The 24,485-nt window shown below is 37.6% G+C and overlaps 1 protein-coding gene across 2 annotated transcripts in view; it reads right to left on the reverse strand.

The window, feature by feature from the left end:
* The window catches only part of VPS13B (vacuolar protein sorting 13 homolog B (yeast)), a 1,072,080-nt gene that overhangs the window by 396,950 nt on the left and 650,645 nt on the right, over positions 1–24,485 (reverse strand). The window lies entirely within an intron of this gene.

Genomic DNA, 24,485 nt, shown 5'->3' on the forward strand with positions numbered 1-24,485 from the left:
TATCAGCAGTTCCACGGGAGAAAGATGAGGCTTTCTGCTCCCATAAAGATTTCTCCTCAGAAACCCTGTGCAGGGTTGCTATGAGTTAAACTGAATCCACGGCATACCACCACCACCACAAACAGTAAGGGTGGCAGTTCAAACCCACCAGCTGCTCCTTCAAAACCCTATATAAGGGTCACTATCAATTGGAACCGACTCAACAGCACTTAACAACAACAACTTTGTCTTTGGAACCTAGCCATGGCGACAAGCAAGGAGTGGGTGTATACTTTTTAAAAATAAGTTAAAAAAAAAAAAAAAAAGTATTTCTAATAGGGCTGAAGTTCAAACACACATAGGTTTATTCCAAACATAATGTGTTTTAAAATGTCTCTGCAGTCAGTGGATGGCTATAGACAATTTCTGTCAGTAGTACACTTGTTTTAAGTCTTATAGGGGGGCCTTTTAAAACAGATCCAATAACAACAATTGTTTCCAAGGGTATCTGTTGGGGCAAACAAATTAAAGGCAGAAAGGTCACTTTAAAAGGTTACAAAGACTGCTTTTTAGGATTCTAAAGGGGTGCGTGTGATAGATTTTCTCAAAAAACACAGGATGGTCATGGGAGCTTATAAGAAAGAAATTTTCTGAAAATGGAAACCTACAATTTTGACAAAAAGGTTAGGAAGTTTGGAGAATTATTTTCCATCATGAAAATGTATCTGCCCATTCTTTCAGAATAGCAAGGCCTGTCCAACCAGAATTTCATTGAGAAATCCTCCCCATCCGTCCTACAACCCTGATCTTCCCTGTTACAACTTCTTTTTTGTTCTCCAAACTCCAAGAACATTAAAAATGATCATGACTGGAGAACAAAAATATTGCCCCCAAATACGAGTATCCCAAGATAAAGAAACCAGCTCAGAGAAATTGCAAAGATTTCCTTTCATTAAATGTTGACAAGTAGTGCCAAGATTTGATCCCATGTTTTCTGACTCTAATTCTAAGCTTTTTGCATTATTTTCTTTAGAAGCAAGCTGATAATATAAAGGAGTAACTATCATACTAAAACAAAGGCAAATTTCATAAACTCAAAAGCTTCCTGAGAGCCATTTTGGTAAGCAAAATCTAAACATGAAACTTGTGAAGGCATCTGCTCTCCCTACCAGCCCCGATTATCACTTTAGCATAAGAGAAAATAAAATAAATGTACATTTAATCCGAATAATGAAAGCAGAAGGGTCTGTTTTCAATAACCAAGTGACACAGAACTATTTCAAAATGATCTGGACCAAGTCCAAATCTCCATATAACACTCAGATGAAAATCACCCTAGCCCTGAGACTTCCTTTTCATACTGAAACACTTCTAAAAGAATAATAATTTAAAATATGATAAAAGATTTCTCATGCAGTTTTTCTCTAGTGAAATCACATTAGCCTACACAGACCATAAGTAATCTCTAATTGTAAATTTCTGTACTCCCTTGAATTTGTCATTTAATTTCATCCTGTTTATTTAATTGAGGAAGACTGGAAATTAAGCAAGTACTAAGAGGCTTCTATAACATAATGACAAAGCCAGTATTTTCTTTTTTTTTCTAAGATAAAAAAATGGGTTGCTCAGAGTAGATGCTTTTTAAACTAACATGCCAATATTATCTGCCTAGCTTTATAAAACCTATCATTCAGGTCCCAACATGAGATTTTCGATCATCAAATTACATCAAAGCATGAAAATATTTTCTTCCTTGACCTTATTCTCCAGTAAACAAAATACATGACGGAGGCACCTAAGACAAGGAATCATGCTATCCACTGCTGGACATACAGAGTGAAGTACAGGTACTGTGTCTCACAGTGTATTTTGGAATAAAGCAGAGAAAAGATAGACGAACAGGCTGATATGCAAACATGATTAAGTAAACAAACCAATAATAAATATTACTTTGTCATGAAAAACATAAAAAATCTAGTTTATTGAGGGAAATATAGAAAGCCTGCCACTTAGGCACTACCAATGCAGAGATAAATAAAGCTGCAAGGCAATAAATGAGCTTCACTAGAAAGAATTATAGACAGGCAAAAAAGGGAAGAGTTTTTACAGGTAAACAAAAACAGAACAAGGTTAGTTCAAACAGAAACTGAAGGGACCAGAGAATACAAAAAAAGTGATATTTGACTTTAGCTTTGAAACTTACATAAGATGAAAACAGCTATAGATTTTATAAAACAGGTATAGCTATTCAAATCAGTATCAGGAACAAACAAAAACAAGGGGAGAAAATAAGTAGGAAGTTCATGGAGCAATAGTTAAAACCACTTATTTGACTAACTCATCTTTGGGTAAGACAATTCGTGTGTGAGACTGTAATATTCACTGAAGGACTTTGAGCTTGCATGGCCCCAAGCCTCTTAATGCTAGTGTTATTGTTGTTGTTAAATGCTGTGGAGTCAGTTGGTTTTGACTCACAATGACTCTATGTAGGGTTTCCAAGGAGCAGCTGGTGGGTTTGAACTGCTGACCTTGTGATTCGCAGTCCTGTGCTGATCCTACAGCACCGCAGCAATAACTGATGGCAATCTACAATACTTCCAAATAAACCTATCCCCCTACTACAAATGAGAACTACTAGCTTTAGAAAGATAAAGATAAATTGGAGCCTTCAGTTTTAGGCTGCGTTTTTACTTAAGTAAGCAAACGGAATGCTTCAAAGGTTTCTGAACTAAGAGTGATATGGCCCCCAAAACTTCAGGATAATTGCTATTGTTGTGAAGTGCCGTGGAGTAAGTTCTGACTCATAGCAACCCTGTATAGGGTTTCCGAGGAGTGGATGGTGGGTTTCAACCACTAACCTTGCAGGCCAGTCAATTATCCCACAGTACCACACTGGGATAATTAAGTAATTTTATTTAACTTATACTATATTTTATGTAATAACTTTTAAGGAAAACCCTCAAAGAGATGGCATATCCCAGGACTTACAACAATGGGCTCAAACATACCAACGATTGTGAGGATGGCAAAAAAATCCAGCTAACCGTTCATTCTGTTCTATAGAGGGTCAACTTTGAGTTGCAGTCCTGGTGTGGCGCTGTAAGTTAAGGTTCTGGGTTGTAAAGTCAGTTAGAACTGCATGGTCGGTGGCTCAAGCTCATCAGCCACTGCTCGGAAACCCTAACAGGGTCACCATGGCTCGGAACCAACTCAACAGCCCTTAACAACAACGAAATGAGTTGGAAGTGACTTAATGGCACCCAATAACAACATATTTTATGTATATAATTTATTTGCATATTTTATATATAAATTCAACATACTATACACATTTGCAGCAGTAATTTTTCAACTAATCTTTATGTGTTATATGTTTTGTTTTGTTTTTGTTGTGCTGTCGAGTCGGTTCCGACCCAGAGCGACCCTGTACAGGGTTTCCGAGGGTGTAAATCTTTATGGGAGTAGAAAGCCTCATCTTTCTCCCGCGGAACGGCTGGTAGTTTCGAACCGCTGACCTTAAGGTTCGCAGCCCAATTCCTAACCACTACGCTACCAGAGCTCCTTAAGTGTTAAATAATATCCTTAAATTATTTCTTTAAGTTATTTAAATGAATGATTTCCCACAAAACACCACTTAAGAAGGTTTTGCTAAAAAATGTAAGAATGCCAACATATTATATTCCATTTCCCCAATTTAAGTTTTTATACAACCTTATTTAAAACCTAGAAGATTTTTCAAAGATTATTAAATGTGACAGCAAATTAAGCCTACACTTTAGACTTTGTACAAGCATCATGATATTTCATCCATGTGTGGCTCTGTAGGATAAAGCACTGGACTGCAAGGTAAGCTTGAACTGCAAGGTCAGTGGTTCAAACACACAAGCTACTCCTTGGAAATGTCACACAGGGTCGCTATGCATCAGAACCGACTTGACAGCACTTCACAAACCACAACATAAAATCTAAGCAGTGCAATGGAAGACTCAAAAGGCTTAGTTTCCCACTTTAACTATACAGCAAATTAACTGTTTAATCTTAGACAATACGAAGCGGGCTTCAAAAAGTTTGTGGAAAAATTCCATTATCTGAAGCCCCCTTGTAAAAGCTAGCTTTTCTAATGTTTTCTCATTTTAAAACAAAGTTCGCAGTTATATACTTTCTAAATTTCTTTAGATGACAGAACTACTTACTGAATAGTCCAATTAGCAAGAAAAAGAACCTTTAAAAACAAAACAGTATATTCTAAATAATTAATACATTTGATTCTACTCAGATGACAAATAACTTTTCATTAATCTTTACATTTATGGTAAATGATTTTTTAGAAATGGGAACAAAAAAGCAATGTCCTGGAACATCAGTTCTCAAAGAGCGGCCCACGGACCCATGAGGGTCCTGAAGTCTCTTTCAAGAACCCTGTAATTTATGTAACTATGGCTCTCTGAGAAGCGATAAGCCTGAGAAAGAATTGCAAGTTCAGGAAAGAAAATGTAATAGAACTAAAGTTAATGATGGAAAAAAAAAATCTACTAAAATATTAAGAGAAAATCACTGAGGCAATTTATGAAATGATAATTTATGAAATGATTCTATCCAGAATTAGAACTGTTCACAGGAGTCCCTGGGTAGTGCTAATGCTTAAGCACTTGGCAACTAACCAAAACACTGGTGGTGCTAATCCACCCAGATGCACTTTGGAAGAAAATCCTGGAAATCTACTTTTAAAGATCAGCCACTGAAAACTCTATAGAACACAGTTCTACTCTGAAACACAGTGGCTACCACCAAAAGGAATCAATTGGACAACAACTTAACTTTCAGAGCAGTAGAGAAAAGACATACTTGGGTCACTTCTAGGAAGAAGTGTTTCTAGTCATATCATTGGGAAGTTGAGATTTCTAACTATGAACAAATGATGAATGAATTAGAACTTGCCTTGCTGTGAACCTGCATTGGTGTGAGTGCTACTTTTTCTTAACTATCCGCTTAATGTTCATCAAATCAGCAAACAGGCATTTATTTCTTGGGATCCTACCCTGTGTTACTATTGGAGGTCATTCTTGCGCTTTCCTGCCAAGTTATAAAAACCACCAAAGAAAACTCTTAACTCAAGACTAGTATAGAAGATAAGGGTCAACTAAAATGGTCCCAGTCTCTCATTTTGAAAATGAAGAGATTAAAGCTATAAGCAATTTAGCAAAGACAAAATTATCAACTTAAAAAATTATCTTGTTATATTAAGTCAAACATTTAATTAACACCCCTAAGGTGATGGCTGGAACTGCGGTTGCCTTGGCAGGGCCAGACCAAATGATTTTGTGGATCTTATATGGCCTGTGGGACAGACATTCTCCACCCATACTTCTAAAGGACATTAATTTAGTCCAACATTTTCATTTTGGAGCATAAAGGAAACACTGAACTGGTCAGGTTGAGCAGAGGGGCACAGTACAAGAAGATGCTTTATAACACAGAAACAATGGGTGCTGCTGCTACATCAGCTGTAGCAAGAGTCACTATTCTTAGTCATCCAATTTAGAAGAGCTGTGGAAAGAGCTATCTTTCCTTTAATATGTGTACTGAGATAGCTTTTTCTCAGGTAAATGCAGAGTAGGGCTGTTACTGGTTTTTCTCTTTTCCTTCCCGAAGTCATTGCTAAGTTTAAACTCTCATTATTTCTTAGCTGGATGACTCCAGAGTTACCAAACGGTCTCACTGCTGAATCCACCTGGCACTAATATAAATGAGAATCTGGTCATGTCATGTTCTTCTTTTAGACACTTTAACAGTTTACCACTGCAACATGAGCAGCAGTAAACTCTGTAGCAGAACAATAACGGTCTTGTATAATTTATTTTTTGCCTAACTTTCCTGAGAAACATACACATATATACCAGTTAGGTCACTAACAGCTCTTCTAACTCATGCATTTTCAATGGCTGGGTGAGGGAAATAGCTTAGCTTTGCTACTGACTACATAAGCTTGGACAAGTTAGGGAACATACTAGAGACTCCGTTTAGATGGCCTAGTTTCCTTAACAGTAAAATCTGAAGCACAGTCTCAACTCAGAGTTCTTGGGAGGATTAAAGCAGTAAAGCTATACAAAGTACTTAGACTATTTTTGGCACACAGTGAGCACCCAATAAATTTTAGCTGGTGTTATAGATTTTAAGATATTTCCATGGTAATGTTGTGTTCCTGTTAAGTGCCTTTGAGTCATTAGCGAATAGTTAGCAAATCTGCCTTGGATTTCTATAGAGGGGCTGGTGGGTTTGCACCATTGACCTCAGGATTAGCAGTCCAGGGCTTATCGTTTGGTGCCACACCAGGACTCCATGGTAATAGACCCTCTGAAATGAATATAAATCACTGTTTTCACTGAATTTTTGCATTTTACAAAACTGCATTACTAAGTGGACTAGTATGTTCTTAAAGTAATGTTTATTAATGAGGTATATTGTTGGTGTTATGGTCGTGGAGTCGGTACCGACTCATAGCGACCCTGCACAAGGTTTCCAAGGCTATAAATCTTTATGGGAGCAGAAAGCCTCATCTTTCTCCCGTAGTTTCGAACTGCTGACAGCAATGTATATAATAAAAGCTATTCTTTTAAAATGTACATGGGTTTTGACCAATGTCTACAACTATGTAACCATCATTACGATTAAGATAAAGAATGTTTCTATCTCCCAAGTATACTTTTGTACCTTCCAACAGTTTACTACAAGGGCAATTTTTAGAAAGAGATGGGAGGGCTTCTATGACACATCTGCCTAAGTCTAGGAATCTAAAACACCTTAGAAGGAGGATTGTTGGGTTGAGTCCTTGGTGTTTATTTTATATGGCTCTATACGTACAGGGTCGCTATGGGTCGGAACCGACTCGACGGCACATAACAACATAACAACAACATACTCTGTGAAAGGATTTTTATTCATTTGCTGCAGAAGACCTTTGAGAAAGAGCTAGAATTCCAGAAATAAGCAATTTAAAAATGTACGAAATCCTAGATGAGGATTATATATACATTCCCATGGCTCTGATGTTACGATTTCTTAGTAACGGAAAGTTTCCTTAGTAGAAAAGAACAAACTCTCTCAGATGGACACTATGTTGAACAGCCAGCTCATTTATCTTATTTTTACTCACAAAAGATAAAAATTAGTTAGACCCTATTTTCTTAGAGCTTTTCTTCCTACATACCCAGAATTTTATTGATCATGAGGAACGTGACATTAGATGGCAACACTGAATGTAAAAAGGAAAAAAACTAAATAAAATGTGAAACAGTAGCAGCTATTAAGAGAAAAGAAGCAGAGTCAGAGAGCAGACTTAATTTAGCAAGGATAGGAGGAAATACAAAGGAACAGATGAAGGAACCCTGAGAGGAAGGGGGCTGACTGGAGTTAAGCTGGAGTAAAGGGGGCTTTACCTACCCTGACCTGATTTGACTAATGTTTTAAAGTTTTTATTGTGAATTGAATGATAGTAAACACGGGAGAACACTGATTTTACACTCATTGTTTCATTTCAATGATTACAATCCCCTCCGTGCATCATCATTCAACAGTATTTGCTTCTATTGCTTCTGTGTTTTTTGTTTGTTTGTTTGGTTTTTTTTTTTGGCAGGGAGTGAGGGTGGGATATACACTCAGGCATAGATAATCATTGACTAATGTTTCTAAAATGTAACTTTACCGCGGCACCGAGACAGCTGAATATAACACTTTATGTAGTTTTTTATTCTTTAAATAGCTGTAGTTGTTGTTGACTGCCATGGAGTCAGTTCCGACCCATAGTGACCTTGTGTTGGGTTTCTGAGGAATGGCTGATGAGCTTGAACCACTGACTTTGTGGATCAAACCAGGTTTGCAGTCCAGTGCATTAACCCACAGTGCCATACCAGGACTCCCAGATAGCTGTAGAGATGCCAAATATAATAAATAACAGCAAAAACTCCTGAAGAACGGAAACCTTACTTTACTTTAGAAATATGGAAGAATTACAGACTAAGTACTGTATATTTTAAGATGGCTCAACTATATATTTTGCAAATGAGATTTTTCTTTAAAAAATTGTTTGCTCTCAAAGAGATTATGAGGCCAGGCTGCAAGCCTGTATGGGACAGGCTACTTAGTGAATCAAGCACAGTGGATTAAAGGGAAGAGAGCTAAGAAAGTGCCTAAAAGCAAGCGGTTAGGTGGGAGGAGGAAGGGAGGGCAAAGGAAGGAATACTCAATTAGCATTGCAAGCTGTCTTCTTTCTTCTTCAGGATATGTAGCATGTGGATCAAAGAACCCCCTCCTTCAAATACCCAATGATGTGGTTCTATTCTTTACTCCTAAAAATATGGTTTGTATTTTGCCAGAAAAGTTTTATTTACTCTAAAACACTGATTTGAAAATGAGCATGTGTTACTCCTTACATAGGCTACCTCTGTAAGAAGGTTTAATAAGATGATTACTTGCTATTCAGGAATAACAGAATAATTATTGTCTCAAAATGAGCATCACCCACGGCAATCACAACCTTTCACCCTTCTATGCAGTCCACTTTAAATGTGTGCTCATTGTTTTTGTTTTTTTTAAAAAAAGACAGAAGATAAATTGTAGCCCTGGAAACAATGCAACCTGTCTGGAAACTCCATGCTACAGACAGTTCACATTCTTACTGAAAATGAAATTATATGTTAACGGGTCCTCATTTACATTAGAATAGGTGAAAATATAGCGATGGTATTCCTGTTTGAAGACCATATAGCTACAGATAACTACACAAGACTCTCAATGTGTGAGGACACTGAGGAGCTTGACCATAGTGGATTAGAGCTTCAAAGCACACCTGCTTCAGGCATTCTCTCCCTTGACAAACTTCAAGTGCTCTCTACTCCACAGTTACTCAAGTAAAAGAGTTCACAACATACATCCAACCTGTCTCCATGAACACATAACAAACCATCAGTTTCTTTCATTTTGCCCTTTCAAGTGTATGCTGAACAAAGCTTTTCTAATTTTATGACTAGAAATATGAATTACAGAATCCATATATTCACACAGCAAGCACTTATTCAACAGCATATTCTTTTGTGTGCCCGGCCCTTTGCCAGGGTTTTATTACGCTTAGAATACTTTCACAGGATCTGTATTAGTGAGGATTGAGGCGGGCCTTCTTGTTGTCAGGTGCCGTTGAGTCAGTTGCGACTCTGTATAGGGTTTCTGAGGAATGACTGGTGGGTTTGAACTGCCGACGTTAACCTACCTACAGTGCCACACCAGAAAATCAAGCATTAGTGACAAGCATTTATGTTTAAGAATTATTTAAAGTCCAGGGTTGCTGTAGTTGCTCCATTACGTCTTTAGGTCATTTTATCTATCAATTTTACTATCATTGTTAAGTGCCATTGAGTCGATTCCGAGGAGGGTTTCTGAGGAGAAGTTGATGAGCTTGAACTGCCAACACTGTGGTTCAAACTGACCTTGTAGTCCAGAGCATTAACCCACAGCACCACACTAGGGCTCCATTACTAGCATTAGTATGTGGCTTTTATCTTCATGTTTCTCATCACATGGTCACAAGTCATCATTATTTCAAGCAAGGAAAAGGTACAAAAACGTTCCCAGAAACACCACAGGCCCTCTATTTCTCACTGACCAACAAACACTGTGCCACAGGCTGGCTTTATCTGTTGGGGAATTTGGGGAATCAGCCAATTCAGAGACAGACAAAATTGGGGTATGTTTTAGTTACAAAGGGAAAATGGATATTGAGTCTGTATCTCAGCATGTTTGCCAGAGTCTCATAAATGGTTCTTTACAAAGCTCAAATTTTCCTTAACTTCAGCAACTGCCGCTTTTGTCTTCTATATTAATCTTTCTAAATAGCTAACAAGTGCATTGGTCAAGACTCCTGATGGCAAGTGATGAGAACTCAACCAGATCTTCTTAAACGTTACTTCACAGAGGAGCTGATGCTAGGGAATTCCAATGATGTTATCAGGACTATGTCTCTCAGCTTTGCTCATTTCTACAAATTCACCTTCTTCTCTTCTTAAAGGGACCCTGGTGGCACAGGGGGGAATGAACTTGACTGCTAACTAAAATGGTCATTGGTTTGAACCCACCAGTTGCTCCAAGGGAGAGAGATATGGCAGCCTATTTCTGTGAAGATTACATGCAAACTCCATGGCGAGTACTATTCAGTCCTACAGGGTCACACGATAGGTGGGAATCAACTTGGCCTCAGTGAGCTTGGTTACAGTCAGCTCTCTTTTGTACCATGGATAGGTTTTCTTCATGTGATAGTAATGATGGGGAGGAGTCAGGGCATGGATAAACAAAACTGCAGTAATACAACATTTCAACTTGATGAATCTACAAAAGTCTATTCCTCAATGTCCTCATATGAAAACCTCTACCCTACCTCAGTCCTGCTGATAATATCAGGACCAGTAACTAAATTAGGCACATGGGGTATAATGATTGGCCAGGACTCTATCACATGCCTTTGCTGTGATGAAAAGCCCCATCAAAACCAAATGGAATTGGAGAATGGTGGTTACTAGTACGAAAAACTGAAGTCAACGGAGTGTGTTAAGAGTCCAACTGTGCTTCACAGGGTGTTTAGTATCTGATTTTTTGGGAAGCATATTGTCACGCCTTTTTCTTCTGAAGTGCCTTGGAGAAGACTCAAAAGTTCCAACCTTTTGGAATGCATTAATAGTCAAGCATGCTAGCCATCTGTGCCACCCAGGACTCTACCCCAAGAAAAGGGAGCTCTTTCATCAGACAAAGAAGATTAGAAACACAGAGCAAATACATTCTTTGTCTTTAGAACGGTGGTAAACAATTTGCAAGCTAACATTATTTCTGGCACCTTATATGGCATAGTACTTTAGCCTCTAATTAGCAGAAGTTCAAAGTATTGAAAAAGTCAAAGCTACTTTGTGAAGAATATTCTGGCTTTGCCTGTTACGCAGCCCTTGAGTCTTTGTGGCCAAGACTACAAGTTGTGCCCCAATATTCACGCTCTTCTTCTTTCACAGAAAAATATTAACAGAGCATATGACTGACTGTGTGAATCCAGGTGTGGCATGGTAAGAACTAGACTTCTAACCGCAAGCTTGGCATTTCAAACCCACCAGCAGCTCTCAGAACTCTATACAGAGTCACTCCGAGTGAAAACCAACTCAATGGCACACAGCAGTAACAACCTGGCTATGTAGTGGAGAGACATTTCTCAGTCTCCTCCCATGCAGCTGGCTGTGTTCACATGACTAAGTTCTGGCCAGATGAATATGAGAAGAACTGATGTATACAACTTCAAGATTTGTTCTTCAATGGAGGGGTATACTCCTATTTTCAGTTGCCTCTATCCGCTAATTAGAACATAAGCCATCGTTGACTAAGCCATAGAAATATACTACAGATAATGAATAACAAGATTAAAGGAGACAGAGTCTCAGAATTAGTAGGTGAGAAAACAATACACTTGTGTCAGCTATGGGTTTCTGTGACATGCAGCTCCAATAATCCCTGAGTAAAATGTGGGATAGAACTCTTATTTCAAAACAGACTTGTATAATTTCATAATAGATTTACCCTATTTGTCCATCTGGTGTTCAAAGCTTATGGACAGGTTATTATTAATCAGTAGTTCCACGTACTAACATTCTAGGCTCTAATTAGTTAGCTTTGTTGTTGTTGTTAAGTGCTGTCGAGTTGGTTCCAGCCCATAGCGACCCTGTACAGGGTTTCAGAGCCTGTAAAGCTTTATGGGAGCAGAAAGCCTCATCTTTCTCCCATGGAGCAGCTGGTAGTTTCGAACTGCTGACCTTGAGGTTCACAGCCTGATTCGTAACCACTATGCTACCAGAGCTCCTTAGTTAGTTAGCTATGTGACGGTAAACATACCAGGACCTGTTAATAAAAGAAACATAAAGTAGACATTGTAAACAGAGAATCTACTTTATGACAGTGCTTTTCAAACTTTGATCAACTTAACCCTAGGGATTATGCAGAAAAAAAACAAAACCCACTACCACTGAGAAAATTCCAACTCACAGCAATCTATATAGGGCTTTCTAGACTGTAAATCTTTATGGGAGCAGACAGCCTCATTTTTCTCCCATGAAGCAGCTGGTGGGTTTGAACTGTTGACATTTAGACTAGCAGTCTGAAGCCTAATCCACAGCACCCCCAGGTTCTGGTTCCCTATGCTACTGTAGTAGTAAGCTATGCAGGTGAAGATTCTTCTCATGTTTAATCAGAGCACCTTTATTTTTATGTATGACATTTGCCTTAAAGAAAGGAGTCCATGGCTAACATATCTGAAAACAACCAGACTAGGAACATACTATCGCACTTTTTAAAAAGGAGCTCTCAGTGGTTACGAGTCGGGATGCTAACCTCAGTCAGCAGTTCAAAACTACCAGTGGTTCCACAGGAGAAAGATGAGGCTTTCTGCTCCCATAAAGATTTACAGCCTTGGAAACCCTACACAAGGTTACTATGAGTCGGAATCGACTCCACGGCACATAACTACCACCACCACCACCAACTGTTTGTAAGTACTATTTCTGGGTGAAGTTTTACTTACTATATGTTTAAATCATACCTTCTTGGTCCTTGCAGAAGTACCTTCACAAAGGCAGATTTATTGTCCTCCCTTCAATTTCTGAAGGTGAACGCTACAGGGAAGAGCTTTTTAAGTCCTGCTTCTCCACTTCCTGTGAGACTATATATTGCTCATCAGCTCACTAACTGTTCCTTACCATGTGTCTCATGATTCTTACTTTACTACTAAAGAAATGGTGTGCTTCCCCCTCTTTATAGTAAAAATGATGCTACTTATATTACATCTTCTCTTCAGCAGAAACTTAGAGATGTTTTATATTTAATTACTGATGTTGGCTTGAGATGGGGCCAACTTAGTTAAGCTACAACTATGGTTCCCAGATTTCCCTTCCCTGTGTTGGTGTAAGTTGCAGTTGGTCACATAAAGAATTACACAAGATTTAGAAGGTGGAAGAAATGAAACAGCCATGCTATTATAAGGCAGCAGATGTTGCAACGTATGCACTTGTTGCTTGTCTGCTAGTTCCCTGTTAATGCAGAGCGGGATCTTAGCCTATAACTCAAGGTTGCTCAGTATCCTTCTTTGGCTTCTCGGAACGCTGCACCAGGTGTCCATGCCGCTTTACGGCAAAAAGCACCAGCATTTTTATAGGTCACTCACATCACCGAAGCTGACTAAAAGGAGAAACTGACGCAAGTTCCAGTTTGTCCCTGTGGCTTCCAGTTCATGTTAAATTCCAATTTGTTCTTACTTTCCCCTACTTCATAGTCCACTTTTGTTCTTGTCTGTTGACCTTGCTGTTCAATGACTTTAAACTCAACCCAAGATTTAGATGGTCACATGGTTAGGGATTTTTATTTTATTGATATGATGTTCTATATACATTTTCTGCATTTTATGGAACAATTACATATGGTTTTTGTTTTTTATTCTATTCATAAGATTTGTTGTTGTTGTTAAGTGCCGTCGAGTTGGTTCCGACTCATAGCGACCCTGAACAGGGTTTCCAAGGCTGTAAGTCTTTACAGGAGCAGAAAACCTCATCTTTCTCCCACGGAGCAGCTGGTAGTTTCGAACTGCTGACCTTGAGGTTCACAGCCCGATTCGTAACCACTACGCTACCAGATCTCCAAAGTATAAGATACTTTAAAGGAATTGATACTCGGATGCAAAACTGACCTCACATTTCTGGTTTGTTGAACATCTGAAAATCAATTCGTGTAAAACATCTTATTAATAGAATAAAAATGGTGCATAATTAAGCATGGAGTATAATTCTTTTTGTTGTTGTTGTTTTGAGTCCTGCTGTGGTGCTGTAAGATAAAGAACTCAACTGCAAGGTCAGCTCAAACTACAATGTCAGTGGTTCAGACCCACAAGCTGCTCCTGGAAACCCTAAATAGGGTCGCTAGGAGTCAGAACTGACTTAATGGCACTTAGCAACAACATAATTCTTTTCATATATTGCTGAATTTAGATGATTAGTTTTTGAGGATTTTTGCATCCATATTCTTAAGAGATACTGTTCTGCAGTTTTCTTTTCTATATGAATGTATATGACTGTGTAGTATATGAATGTATACTTTTCAAATGTCTTTTCAGATCCTTTTCAAAAAGAACTAGACACAGCAAACATTTCCCTAATATATCACATTCATCATGTCACACCATACACCAAGTCTTTAGCTTTTGATACTAACAGTTTAATTATGAAAAACATTTTCAAATTTATCTTCTATTATATCTCTATAAAACATCTCCAGATTTTTTTCATTTTTATGCTAAAAAGTACTAACACTTACAAAACTGCATGTCCGTGACCACACTCGCATTTGTTCACACACTAGCGCTCCATACCTGAACTACATTTTGTTGTTGTTGTTAAGTGCCACCGAATTGGTTTCAACCCATAGTGACCCTGTATAGGGTTTCTGAGGAGCAGCTGGTGAACTTGAACCGCTAACCTTGCAGTTAAAATGGCTTTTCAGTCTGGTGCATTAACCCATAGCATCATACCACGACTCTGAACTACATTTCACTACTGGGAAATTAAATTCCCATCTCCTTCAGCTACTCATTTCTAGTGACCAACATTACAATTTCAATGGCTTCCAAAGTTCATGGAAAAAATGGAAATGAAAGACAGTGGAATTTTTCCATAAACTTTTAAAAGTCATCTCATTTATTACTTGTATTGTTGTTAGGTGCCATCAAGTTGGTAGCAACTGAAAGTGACCCTATGCACAAAGAATGAAACGTTGCCTGGTCCTGTGTCAACCTCACAATCATCTCTAAATTTTGTGTCCACTGCTGCCGTCACTATGCCAATCCATTCATTAGGGGTGTTTTTTTTCTGACCCTTCACTATACCAAACATGATATCCTTCTCCAGGGACTGGTCCCTCCTGATAATTTGTCCAAAGTATGAGCGATAAAGTCTGGCAATGTAAATCTCCTAGATTGCCAGACTTCTAGACAAAGGAGCATTCTGGCTGTACTTCTTCCAACAGATTGGTTTGTTCTTTTGAAAGTAAGTGGGACTTTCAATACTCTCCTCCAACACCATAACTTTAACGCATCAATTCTTCTACAGTCTTCCTTATTCACGTCCAACATTCACACACATATGAAGTTACTGAAATTACCATGCCTTGGGTCAGACGCACTTTAGTCATGAAACTGACATCTTTGCTTTTCAACACTTTAAAGAGGTCATGAGCAGCAGATTTTCCTAATGCAATGCATTGTTTGAGTTCTTGACTGGTACTTCCATGAGTGTTGATGGTTTATTCAAGCAAAATGAAGTCTTTGAAAACTTCAATCTTTTTCATCATTTATATGGATGATATTTATTGGCACAGTGGCAAGGATTTTTGCTTTCTTTACATTTGGGTGCAACCCAAATGTGGTCTTTGATCTTCATCAGTAAGTATGTTAAGCCCTCTTCTCTTTCATCAAGCAAGGATGTATCATCTGTATATCACAGATTTTTATAAGTCTTCCTCCTCCAATCCTTATGACATGATTTTCTTTATATAATCCAGCTTCTTGAATTATATGCACAGCATACAGAGTAACAAGTATGGTGAACATTTTCCTAATTTTAAACCATTCAGTGTTATTTTGTTAGAATAACTGCCTCTGGGTCTATGTACAGGTTTCCTCATGACTTTAAGCCCTCTTGGTCTATGTACAGGTTCCACAATGATTTTAAGATCAAATAAGTGTTCCAGAATACTCATTCTCTGCAATGTTGACCATAGCTTGTCATGATCCACACAATCAAAAGCCTTTGTATAGTCAATAGAGCATAGTATGTGCTTTTAGCCAAAATCCATCAGACGTCAGTAATGATACCCCTCATTCCACGTCCTTTTCTGATTCTCACTTGAACCTACAGAAGTTCTCTGTCAATGTACAGTTGCAGCCATTTTTGTATTATCTTTAGCAAAATTTACTAAAAATATTGTTCAATGATTTCTGCATTCATTTGGTCACCTTTTTTTTGGAAAGAGCACAAAATGTAGCTCTCATCCAGTCAGTTGACCAGATAGCTGTCTCCCAATTTTCTTGGCATAAATGAGTGTTTCCAGTGCTGCCTCAGTTTGTTGAAAGATTTTAATTTGTATTCTATCAATTCCTAGTGTCTTGTTCTTTGCCAGTGCCTTCATTGCATTAGATTTGGACGTCTTCCTTCAGTATCACTGGTTCTTGATCATATGCTACCTCTTGAAATGGTTGAACATTGAAGATTTCTTTTTGGTACAGTGACTCTGGGTATTCCTCTCATATTCTTTTGATGCTTACTATATCATTCAATATTTTGCCCATGGAATCGTTCAACATTTCAAGTTGAGGCATGAATTTGTTCCTCAGTTCTTTCAGCTTAAGAAATGCTGAGTGTTTTCTTCCATTTTGGTTTCCTAATTCTAGGTCTTTGCCCATTTTGTTATGATAGTGGCCTCTCTCTTCTCAAGTTGAACTTTAAAATTTTCTACCTAGCTCTTTTACCTCCTCATCTCTTCTATTTGCTTTTAGCATCTTTATACTGGAGAGCAAGTTGCAGAGTCTCTTCTGACATCCATTTTGGTCTTTTCCTTCTTTCTTGTCTTAATGACCATTGCATTCTTTCTATATGATGTTCTTAATGTCATCCCACAACTCTTCTGGTCTTCTGTCTTTAGTGTCTAATGCATCAATCTGTTCTTGAGATAATCTCTAAATTCACGTGTGATATGTTCAAGGTGATCTTTTGGCTCCTGTGTACTTGTTTTAATTTTCTTCAGCTTAACCCTGAATTTGCACATGAGCAATTGATAGTATGTTTCATAGTCTGTCCCAGGCCTTAATTTGACTGATGATATGTAACTTTTCCACCATCTCTTTCCACAGACGTAGTCAATTTAATTTCTGTGTTTTCCATCTGGTGAGGTCCAAGTGTACAGTCATCTTTTATGTTGCTTAAAAAAGGTATTTGCAATGAAGAAGTCATTGGTCTTGCAAAATTCTATCAAGTGATATCTAGTATTGTTTCTATCAACAAGGCCATATTTTCCAACTATTGACTCTTCTTTGTTTCCAACCTTTGCATTTCGATCACCAGTTATTATCAATACACCTTGACTGCATATTTGATCAATTCCAGACTGAAAAAGCTGGTAGAATTCTTCAAATTCATTATCACTGGCTTTAGTGGTTTGTGGGTAAATTTGAACAACAGTGGTATTAACAGGTCTTCCCTGTAGGTGTATGGATATTATCCTAACACAGATAGGATTATACTTGAAGACAGATCTTGGTATGCTCTTTTTAATGATTAATGCGATGCCATTCCTTTTCAATTTGTCACTCCTGGCATAGTAAACTATGTTATTTTCAGATTTAAAATGGCCATAAGTCCATTTCAGCTCACTTATGCCTACCATTTTGATGTTTATACGCTCTGTTTCATTTTTGACAATTTACAATTTTCCTAGATCCATACTTTGTGGATTCCATGTTCCAGTTATTAATGGATGTTTATAGCTGTTTCTCTTCATTTTGAGTTCTGCCCATCAGCAAATGAATGTCTGGAAGGCATTATTCCATTTGCGCCATCACAGTCAACTCTGCTTTGAGGAGGCAGCTCTTCCCCAGTTGTACTTTGAGTGCCTTCCAACCTGAGGGGTTCATCTTCCAACACTGTATCTGACAATACTCTGGCGCTCTTCATCATGTTTCAGTAGTCAACAGTCTGGTGCTATCTGACAGTATTCCACTGCTCTTAATAATTTTAGTGACTTAATATTCAGAAGTAGTCAGCCTCTCCTTCTTCCTACTCAGTCTTACTCTGGAAGCTCAGCTGAAACGGTCCACTGTACATGACCCTGCTGGTATTGAAAATATTCATGATATAGATTCCAGAATCACAGCAATATGCAAGCAACCACAGTAATACAAACTGACAGATCAGTGGTGGGGGGAATCGTATGACGGTACTTAGATAAGTTCATGGAAAAATCAAATGAAAAGATAATGGAATTTTACCTTAAACTTTTTGAAGCCTCCATGTGTATATATATATATTTTGTCATTGTTATCTGCTGTAGAGTTGGTTCTGACAGATAGCAACCCTGTATAGGGTTTCCAAGGAGCTACTGGTGAGCTTGAATCACCGACCTTGCCATTCAAACCGACTTTGCATTAACCCACAGTACACACCAGGACTATATATATTTAGCTCTAATTATATGAGCACTAAAAACGTGAGAGCAGTAACACTGTATTTTTGTTGTTGTTGTTTAATGCTGTCAACCTAGTATCTTTAATACTATTTGAAATAGGAAAGGCTCAGGATTTACTGAATAAATACTTCACTTTTTTCTGACTTTTTAATTCTGATGATGTGGCCTAAAGCCTTTTCCTACCCTGAATATTTATAGTATTAATTCTCCACAGAGCATATCGAACACATTTTCATATACTACACCTTGAGTTTTTTGTTATCTTTTCATCTGCCTATACATTATTCTTTATGCAGATTATAAAACCCCACTGGCAAGACCTCATGTATTTTTTACACCTCACTCAATCTTAATCCAGTATGTCTGGCAATAAATCAAAAGTCCAAACCCAGTGCCACCACGCTGATTCCAACTCATGTGGACCCTTTAGGGCAGAGAAGAGTTGCCCCACTGGATTTCAGGGATGATCAGTCTTTATGGGAGTAGACAAGCCTCACTTTTCTCCTGTAGAGTGGCTGGTGGGTTTGAATCATCAAATTTACATTGCACAGCCCTATGCTTCTCACACAGTGCCACACGAGGTCCTTACATCCAGTTATTTTTTTATTGTAGCTGTTGTGTGCCCTCAAGTTGATTTCCACTCAAAGTAACACTATACTGGGTTTCTGAGAGTAGCTGGTGGGTCTGAACTGCCAACCTTGTGACTAGCCATCCAGTATTTATGCTACAGTAAGTCCTTAATAAATACTTGTTGAATAACACTAGGAAAGACAATTTGATAGAGACTTCAGGAAATCTTAACTAATTCACACAATTTCTAGCCATGAAATCTTTTAAGTGCTATACATCCAAATGGCTGAACTTAATATTAACATCATGTCATAACATCATTTCCCACATCATTCAAAGAAAAGACAAGAAATCTTCATACCATTTCTAAAGGTCACACAAGCTTATTTTTTTTCAGGACAAAATTATACTACCCATAACAGTTTCAAGACCTAACTAAAATATCAACAGGTGTGAGAGTTCATTCTTCCTATGAAGACCTTCCCTTGGAGAGGATAGGCCATAAAATGCTTAATTTCTTTTCCAGTCCAGATTTCAATAAATTCAAGGTATTTCTTCATAGCCCCTCTTGTCTATTTAAGGCACTGTTTGAATCCATATTTCATTGACATCTGTGTTTACTGCCTGGTTACAACTAGTCTATCATGTGATGTGCCTCTGAAGAGAAACAAATAGCATAGCTACACCAACAGGAAGCCACCACATGCACATTGACCAAAATTCCTGTCTTCTTTTTAAAACACAGAAATATGCACTGTCTCATCTAGCTTGTTCCAGTATGTCAACTTCAAGACAGGAAGTATAGAAATATATCAAAGCTTCAACATTCTTCTTTATACCATTCTCAGACTCCTGCTTTTAAACCCTACCTTCATGCAGATATGTTTCCAGAATATACTTTGATTCTATTTCCTTCTTCTTGCCTAAGTTCTACCCCATATTTGCTATTACACCATCCATTTAAAGTTTCTTCCTTCTTCTTAACCCTTAAATTCCTCTTTCCAATTTTCCTAGAAATCATTACATTGAATAAGTATTCTGTGGAGCATTTCTCAATTTCTACAAAAAAATCACCAATAATTTCCATCTCTAAAATAAAGCATCTGGTCTTAGAAACTTGTAAGTGACCATCGAAAGTGAAATGATTGGTTTCTTCCTGTCTGGAGGAAAAAGTGAAGAAAATCAAAGACACATGGAAACAATTAGTACACTGGGCTAGTGGACCATGCAAACATCAGTCTTCCCAACACTGAGACCAGAGTTAGATGGTAATCAGCTACCACTAGCAACTGCTCTGAAAGGGATCCTGTTAGACGGTCCTGGAAAGAGTGGGAGAAAAATGTGGAACAAAACTCAAAACCATACAAAGGGCCAGGCTTCCAGGTCAAACTGACGTTGGTGGACCCATCAAGATTATGTCTCTTAATTATCTTTCAGGTCTGAAAATGAACTTACCCCCATGGTTTGATTTTCAGCTAATAAATATGCAGGTGTATAAGAGATATACAATAACACTAGGGAAGTATGTATACCATGGAATAATCAACCATTTAATATCAAAAAGTCAGCATTTGGCTCTGAACAAAGTTCAGAAGGGATAGGAAAGAAGGAGTAATGGAACCTGGAAACAGAGAAGTGGAGTAAGTGATATTTCACTGCGGGGGTTACAGTTAATGAGATGAAATCGAACGTGTATAAACTGTTGAATGCAAAACTAGTCTTTTCTGTAAACGTTCACCTAATTCACAATAAAAATAGTTAAATAAATAAAACGTTCATGGAAAAAGATGGTGAAGAAGTTCAATATTGCCAGCAAAAACAAGGCCAGGGACCAACTGTTAGAACAGACCATTAATTGCTCATATGCATGTTTATACATTTCATAAGTTGTAGCTAAATAAAATTAAAACAAGTCCACATGAGTCCAAATATGACCCTAAATATTATCTCACCTGAATTCAGAGGCCATCTCAAGAAGAAATCTGATGCAATGAACACAAATGATCGAAGGCCAGACGAGCTTTGAGATGACAGCAAGAAAATAAAATCTGAGAAAGACAGGAATAATAATAAAAAAAAGAGACCAAAACAAAAGCCAGAAAAGACTCCGAAACTTACTTTTGAATGTAAAGAAGATTAAAGTGACAGAATAAATGATGGAGTAAAAGAGATGAACAGAAAACTTCAAAGGGCAGCTTGAGAAGACAAATCAAAGTATAATAATGAAATGTGCAAAGACCTGGAGTTAGAGAAAACCTAAGGGGAAATGCACAGCATTTCTCAAGCTGAAAAAACTAAAGAAAAAATTCAAGCCTTTGTTGAAATATTGAAGGATTCTATGGTCAAAACATTGAATGATGCAGAAAGCACCAAAACAAGATGGAAGGAATACACACCGTCACTGCACTAAAAAGAATGGGTCAATGTTCAACCATTTCAAGAGGGAGTATAAGATCAAGAACTGATGGTACTGCAGGAAGATATCCAAGCTGAATTGAAGGCATGAGCCAAATACAAAGCTTTGTGCATACTGACAGAAAATCAACTGAAATGTTTCAACAAACTAATGTAGCACTGGAAGCACTCACTAGTTTATGTTAAGAAAGTTGAAAGACAGCTACCTGGCCAACTGAGACTCAAAAAAGATCCACATATATGTCCTTTTCAAGGAGAGCTGACCAAACAATGTAGAAATTATTGAAAAATATCAGTAATATCACACACAATTAAAATTTTACTGAAGAGAATTCAAGAACAGTCACATCAGTACATTGATAGGAAGCTGCCAGAAATGCTAACTAGATTCAGAAGATAATGTTAAAGAGGTATATCAGTGCTTACAATAGGTAGATCTTGGCTGAAAGCAAAGAATACTAGAAAGATGTCCACCTGATGTTTTATTGGCTAAGCAAAGGCATTGGACTGTGTGGATTGTCAGAAATTATAGGAAACATTACAAAGTATGGGATTCCAGAACATGTGCTCATGAGGAATGTATACATAGATCAAGGGGATACTGAATGGTTTAAAATCAGCAAAGTTGTGTGTCTGGGTTTTATCCTTTCCCTATATGTATTCAATTACTATGCTGAGTATCCAAGAAGCTGGACTATAAGAAGAAGAATGTGGCATCAGGAATGGAGGATCATTAACAACCTGTGAAATACAGAAGGTACAAAACTTTGCTTGCTAAAAGGGAAGAGGACCTGAAGCATTTACAGGTGAAGATTAAAGATTAAGTTTTCAGTATGGATTACACCTCAATGTAAAGAAAAAAAAAAAAATCTTACATCGGGACTCTTTAATAATATCATGATAAAGGGAGAAAAGATTCATTTTACTTGGATTCAGAATCAATACTCACTGAAGCAGCAGTCAAGAAATCAAATGGCATGTTGCACTGGGCAAAACTTCTGCAAAATACTATTTTAGAGTGTTAAAGAATAGAAATGTTACTGTGAGGACTAAGGTACCCATGATGCAAACCACGGTATTTTCAATCACTTCATATGCATTGTGAGAGCTTAACAATGAATAAGGGAAACTGGAGAAGAATTGATGTATATTAATTATGATATTAGTGAACAATATTGAATACGCCATAGATTTACTGAAGGAACAATTATGCCTTGGAAGTACAGCCAGAATGCTCCTTAGAAGTCAGGATGGTGACACTTTGGATATGTTATCAAGAGGGACCAGTCCCTGGAGGACAATGTGCTTGATAAAGTAGAGGGTCAGTGAAGAAGAGGAAAATCTCCAAGATGGGTTGACACAATGGCTGCAACAATGGGCTTAAACATAATGACTGTGAGAAAGGCATAGAACCCCGGGTACTGTTTCATTCTGTTGTACATAAATAGTTGCTATGAGTTGGAACTGATTAGATGGCACCTAACAATAACAACAAAATAAAGCACAACTCCAAAGTAGACTATTTCAAAGCAAAAGCATTAATAATGGAGTTACTAGGTGGTGAAAACAGCTATGTGCTTAAATACTAGCCTTAAAGTTAATAGTGAAACCCAGCCAGAGGCATGTTAGAAGTCAGGTCTGGTGCTCTACTTGTCAAAGGTCACCACCTTGAAAACCTTAGGAAGCAGTTCAACTCTGCACACATGGGTCTCCAGGAGTCAGAACTGATTTGACAGCAACTTAACAACATTAACGTCAAGAGAACAAACAAACAAAAACAAACCAAGGAAATGTAATCACACCCTATTATTTCAATAAGCAATCAACAATATTTACATAGTCTTTATAAGGTAAACAATTCATATTGACTTACACAATAAATCTTATTAAGAATATTGGAAAGATGGAAGAGTGGAAAGGATGTGCAAGACATGGAATCCCCTTTACCGGAATACCTAGTCAATGGTTAATATTTTCAGTCAATGAATTAAAAGATTCAGAAATACAAAGATAAGTACCAGAAGAAATAGGTGATAGAGTTGAAAGTGGCTAACTATTCCTATTTTGGGGTGCTATCAGTCAATTCGAATCATAGCCAACTCACGTGGCAGAAGAATCTTTATGGAAACAGATCTGCAGCTATTTCCGAACCACCAATCTTTTGGTTAGCAGCTGAGTGCTTAACCTTTGTGCCACTAGGGAACAGGATCAGGTGGGATAATGCCCTATTTTATACTACATTTAGCATTATTATATTCTTTACATTCGTGTATTTAATTAAAAATACAATACAATAATTTAATCATTTAAAATTAACAGGGTAGCTTTAATATTTTTATCTATACTCTTTATAATATAGATTTCTAAGCATTCATTTATAACTTGAATATGTTAAAATTCTATACAAATTCCCTTTCTTTATGCTGTGTCTTTTTGTGGGTGTGAAATAAAATGATATAAATTTAAGATTTTTCTGTTTTCTTGCTTAACTCTTCCCTATTATATCCTGCATACTGATGGCATTAAAAAAATTTGCAATGATTTTTCGTTTCCTTTTCTTACCATACAAAAATGGCCTGCACTATTACTTCCTAAATATAACTGAACAAATCTAAGCTCTTAAACACATTATCTATTTGGATTCTTTTGCAAAACTAAAATTCAGTGGCAAATGTAACTAGACAGTCTCCCTTGTTAATTTTATTATTTGAGTATTGTAATAATAAAAAGCCACCTTTATATAATTGGGCCTTTTATGTACCCAAGACATTGTTGTTGTTGTTTTTCTGAATGGCTAGAAAGACTTTATCAAGTTGTTTACAATGTTGGCATTTAAGTATTCATGTATATACAGAGAAGTTACATGGAATCTTAAGAACACAAGGGTACAAATGTGGTATTCACACAAGCATGGCATGGAATGAGACCAGGCTTGGAGCCATGGGGCTTTTTAAAATGTTGGGTGTGCTACTAAGGGCCTGAGAAGACGAAGGGAGAAAGAGGAAAGGCAGCAGCCTCAGGGTCACTTTGGGGGCTCAGCTTAACCTTATCACTCAGCTCCCCAACTGAGGTTGCTTTCCCATTCTCCACGGAAAGTGAGCCATTTTCAGATTGTATCCTAACACTTTCTTTTAAGAAGATTAAGAAATCAACAACAAGAAGGCCAAAGCAATAAAGTCGAATACATGGAAACTGAACAACACCCTGCTGAAAAGCGACTG

The sequence above is a fragment of the Chrysochloris asiatica genome, unplaced genomic scaffold, assembly GCF_000296735.1.
Source record: "Chrysochloris asiatica unplaced genomic scaffold, ChrAsi1.0 scaffold00031, whole genome shotgun sequence".
Lineage (NCBI taxonomy): Eukaryota > Metazoa > Chordata > Mammalia > Afrosoricida > Chrysochloridae > Chrysochloris > Chrysochloris asiatica.